The following is a 5,800-nucleotide window of genomic DNA, read 5'->3' on the forward strand; positions in this document are numbered from 1 at the left end:
TGGACTTATTCCAAAGCAGACGTATACCGAGGTTCCACTGTACTTGTTTATACAAAGCGTAAAGGTAAAAAAAAACAATATATACAGTGTTATCTTCATTTTAGATGTCAAAAAGTATTTGCGGCTCCCAGTGTTTTCTTTTCCGTGGAAACCGGGTCCAAATGGCTCTTTGGGTGATAAAGGTTGCCGACCCCTGTTCTAGAGGAAGGTTATAATGAAACAGTTTATCAAGCTCCCACTTCATCTAATGAGTTAGGGACCGTCATAAAACTAACTGAGAAACGTAAGAGACATTTACTCTGCACTTATCCAGACTAACAAATCTATTTAACTCTTGTATGGTTTTTATTTTTGGAAATATAATTTGTATATTTGAAATATAAATTTATTACAAATTTATTGATCTTTATTTAAATGTAATGTAAAAGAAATACTATGTTATTTCAAAAAATAAGGTGTGTGTAGTAGGTGAGAAACATTGATGTGTTTGTGTAAAAATTGTTTGACATTAATTCATCAAGATTTAAATGGATTTATTAGTCTGGATAAGTGCAGAGTTAATGTCTCCTACGTTTCTCAGTTAGTTTTATGACGGTCCCTATCTCATTAGATGAAGTGGTTGTTTGATAAACGATTTCATTATAACCTTTCTTTAGATAAATAGACGTAATCTTAAAATTAACATAAAATTGATTTTGTAGTATGTTGACTTTTTTCATTCGTGTAAGAAAACATAAAATAAGTGGGTCTTATGTGTTTTTTGAAGCACTTATTTAGATCGGAATGCCGAATGTCAGACAAATGTTGAATAATAAACTAAGTTTAGACATTGTTGCTCCTAAAGGAGAATCTTGATCTGCACGACAAGCTGCAGGTTACACAAGTTACAGCATCATGCATGTGTGCAAACTGTCTCTCCATCAGCAGATACGCTTCCATCAGCTATGCAGCATTTGAGGTAATGAACTTTTCTCGTTTTAATGACATCCTTTTCTCGTTTTAACGACATCCTTTCTCGTTATAACGACATATTTTCTCGTTAAAACGACATCCTTTCTCGTTAAAACGACATCCTTTTCTCGTTATAACGACATATTTTCTCATTAAAACGACATCCTTTTCTCGTTATAACGACATACTGAAGGTATCTGTGTGGCAGCAATACGCTTCCGTATTAAACTGTGGTAGGAACTGTTGTATTAGCAAAGTTGTAGCACTGCTTATAGGTGTTTATATGTGCTGAAAGGTGCTTATAGGTGTTTATATGTGCTGAAAGGTGCTTATAGGTGTTTATATGTGCTGAAAGGTGCTTATAGGTGTGTATGTGCTTATAGGTGTTTGTAGGTGCTTATACAGTGCCATCAGAAAGTATTCACACCCCATCACTTTTCCACATTTTGTTACGTTACAGACATATTTGAAATCTGATTTGAGTATAGTTTACTTTTAAATAATCTACACGAAATAGCCCATAATGACAAAGTGAAAACATGTTTTCAGACATTTTTGTAAATCTTTTAAAAATGTAAACATTTAAACATAATTGGTACATAAATATTAACATCCTTTGCTATGACGCTCAAAATTTAGCTCAGGTGCATCCAGTTTACACTGATCATCCTCGAGATGCTTCTACAACTTGATTGGAGACCACCTGTGGTAAATTCAGTTGATTGAACATAATTTGGAATGGCACACACTTGTCTATAAAAGGTCTCACAGTTGACAATGCATATCAGAGCAGAAACCAAGCAATGAAGTCAAAGGAATTGTCTTTAGACCTTTGAGACCGGATTGTGTCAAGGCACAAATCTGGGGAAGGATACAAAAAAATTTCGGCAGCATTGAAGGTCCCGAAAAGCACTGTGGTCTCCATTATTCGGAAATGGAAGAAGTTTGGAACCACCAGAACCCTCCCTAGATCTGGCCGCCCGACCAAACTGAGTAATCAGGGAAGAAGGGCCTTGGTTAGAGAGGTGACCTGGAGAAAAACAGTCACTGCTCATCGCCTGGCTAACACCATCCCTACTGTCAAGCATGGTGGTGGCAGCATCATGCTGAGGGGATGTTTTTCTGCAGCAGGAACTGAGCAACTAGTCCGCATAGAGGGTAAGATGACAGCAGCCAAATATAGAGAGATTCTTCAAGAAAACCTGCTCCAGAGTGCTCTGGAACTCAGATTCATCTTCCAACACGACAATGACCCAAAGCACACAGCCAAGATAACAAAGGAGTGGCTTCAGGAGCAGTCTGTGAATGTCCTGGAGTGGCCCAGCCAGAGCCCGGACCTGAATCCAATTGAACATCTCTGGAAAGACCTAAAAATGGCCGTCTACAGACGCTGCCCATCCAACCTGACTGAGCTTGAGAGGATCTGCAGAGAAGAATGGGAAAAAATGCCCAAAAAAGGTGTGCCAAGCTTGTACAGACACACCCAAGAAGACTTGAGGCTGTGATTGCTGCCAAAGGTGCTTCAACAAAATATTAAGCCATGGGTGTGAATACTTATGTACCTATTATGTTTAAATGTTTACATTTGTAATAAATTTACAAAAATGTCTGAAAACATGTTTTCACTTTGTCATTATGGGCTATTTCGTGTAGATTATTTAAAAGTAAACTATACTCAAATCAGATTTCAAATATGTCTGTAACGTAACAAAATGTGGAAAAGTGACGGGGTGTGAATACTTTCTGATGGCACTGTATGTGCTTATAAGTGTTTGTAGGGGTTTATATGTGTTTGTAGGTGTTTATATGTGCTTATAAGTGTTTATAGGTGTTTATATGTGCTTATAAGTGTTTGTAGGTGTTTATATATGCTTATAAGTGTTTGTAGGTGTTTATATGTGTTTATAAGTGTTTGTAGGTGTTTATATTTGCTTATAGATGTTTGTAGGTGCTTACATTTGCTTATAGATGTTTATATGTGCTTATAAGTGTTTGTAGGTGTTTATATGTGTTTATAAGTGTTTGTAGGTGTTTATATTTGCTTATAGATGTTTGTAGGTGCTTACATTTGCTTATAGATGTTTATATGTGCTTATAAGTGTTTGTAGGTGTTTACATTTGCTTATAGATGTTTGTAGGTGTTTATATTTGCTTATAGATGTTTGTAGGTGCTTATATTTGCTTATAGATGTTTATATGTGCTTATAAGTGTTTGTAGGTGTTTACATTTGCTTATAGATGTTTGTAGGTGTTTATATTTGCTTATAGATGTTTGTAGGTGCTTATAGATGTTTATATGTGCTTATAAGTGTTTGTAGGTGTTTATATGTGGTTATAAGTGTTTGTAGGTGTTTATATGTGTTTATAAGTGTTTGTAGGTGTTTATATTTGCTTATAGATGTTTGTAGGTGCTTATATTTGCTTATAGATGTTTTTATGTGCTTATAAGTGTTTGTAGGTGTTTACATTTGCTTATAGATGTTTGTAGGTGTTTATATTTGCTTATAGATGTTTGTAGGTGCTTATATTTGCTTATAGATGTTTATATGTGCTTATAAGTCCTTGATGCTCGCTCTGGCTGCACGCTTTCTGTCTGCTCTCCGCTTGCTTTTAGTTTTTAGTTATTTTAGTTACTTTTTATCTTTTATTTCTAAAATATAGAGCTCAATCAGCAGACACTGACAATAGATCGACAAAAAAGGCACAGAATTACAGAACTACATTAAACTAGACGCTTAGTTAACAGAGTTTTCCACTAGCCGTCAGACTGAACTCGGGCACAGTTATCAGGACTACCATGGCTCCTATCACTACAGCGGGTTCTTCGTGCTGCTCCAACTGCTACAGACTCCTACGGAAAATCGCTGTACTGGAGACAAAAATGCTCACAATCCTACCTGGAATGGATAGGAGAAATGGTTCCAGATCACTCGAGGGTGAGTCAAAATCTAATACAGAACAACCAGCTAAGCTAAGACTAGAAAGCTTAACAGATTTCCCGAAGCTTGACAGAATTCAGTCAAAACAGGGGAACAGAAATGAGCCATGTGAGAGAACAAGTCGGTGGCACAAACTTGAAGCAAAACCAAAACAAAAAGCACAAAAGCAGCAGGTGGCTGTTTTAATGTCTTCCACACCAGACTGTTCATCATGGGCTCGGAAAGCTAAGATTACTCCAAAAGCTAGCAAAATTGCACCCCGTGGGAAAATAGCAGAGTCGCAACAAAAACCGATCCCTTTGCTGAATCGTTTTGAACCACTCAGAAATTTCATCGAGGTTACCCCTAGTGGTAATGGTAATGAAACAAAACCAGTGAAGATGACTTTAAAAGGGGACTCAAAGCGGGCTAGCAAAAACAGGAGGCTGAACAAGCAGAGGCCCTCGCCTGATGCAGAGACCACTACGAAAACCCTGATCGTCGGTGACTCGGCCATCAAGAATATGGGCAGCAGATCAATCCTAACATGCTGTCTCCCGAACGTGACTGTCTCAGAATTAAATGAGGAACTTCCCAACATTCTCTCCCAGCATGGAGTGATCGACCGAATTATTCTGCATGTGGGCAGAAATGACATTCGCAAAGAGGAGTCAGAAATCTTAAAGAACAACTTCACTGAACTGTTCAATACACTTGAGAAGCTGAATGCTCAGAAGTTCATCAGTGGGCCTCTCTCAGCCCGAGGATCTAATATGTTTTCTCGGCTACTCAACCTCAACACATGGCTAAGCAGAACCTGCTGTTTGAAAGGTATGGGTTATATTGACAATTTTAATCTATTCTGGGGGCGCAGAGAATTCTTTTACCCAGATGGCACCCACCTAAGCAGGACTGGAGTAAAGGCACTAAAGGACAACCTCCATTTTGCTCTTCGACACCCATCTGCTCCTTGGACTGACTCGGTACAATACGTACCTCCTCAACCTCCCTCACCTGCTTTGAACCATGAAGGACCATCAAACATACAATCCCCATCACTAGAAAACACAGCTCAGGCTGAGTTTCTGACTCTTGATGAAAGCTATTACGACCTTCATCATCAGACAGTGACACAGCAGTCAGCAGCAGCGACATCACAGTCATCCTCCAACTTCTCTATCTCATCAACATCACCCCCACATATGGATTTCACAGAGAAAATGGAGAAACTGGTGTGTGCTGGGACTAAATTCTCACACTCCATCTCAGCCAGTCCACAGGTTTCACCCAAAAAATCCAGGGCACCCCCTCCCCCCATTCCCCCCCGCGCGCTGAGGCCACTTCAACACCGTCAGCAGCAGCCTTGTACTTCATCTACTCTGGCTGTACAGAGTTCAGAATGTTCAGCGAGTGCTACTGATAGCGGCTGCAGAATACAAAACAATGATAACACGTTGTGATGTGTTCAGGGTCCTTGCTATAGCAGATATACTGACAACAGTTTGGAGAGCAAGCTTGGACCCAGTATGTCTGAAATGTTTTCTATTCCTGTGTTGATTAGAAATAGAAAGAATAGAACGCATTCAGCATATCAAGTCAACCAGTCTAACCTCTTACCTGTACCACGACAACCTCGGGCTGCCCCAGGGGCTCCTGTTGTTCCTTTAAAGCTAGCTCTGCTTAATATTAGATCTCTAGCCAACAAATCATTTTTAGTGAATGACATAATTCTATCCTATGGTTTAGATTTTCTGTTTCTAACTGAAACATGGTTAGCAGAAGGCAGCAGTGCTACTGTTCTTAATGAAACTGCACCAGCAAACTTCAGTTCTATGAATGTGTGTGGAAGTGGTAGGAAAGGTGGAGGAGTAGCTGCCTTATTTAAAGATGTATTCCAGTGCAAAAAGACTGTACTTGGCAATTTTATGTCG

Source organism: Trichomycterus rosablanca, chromosome 5 (genome assembly GCF_030014385.1).
Source record: "Trichomycterus rosablanca isolate fTriRos1 chromosome 5, fTriRos1.hap1, whole genome shotgun sequence".
Lineage (NCBI taxonomy): Eukaryota > Metazoa > Chordata > Actinopteri > Siluriformes > Trichomycteridae > Trichomycterus > Trichomycterus rosablanca.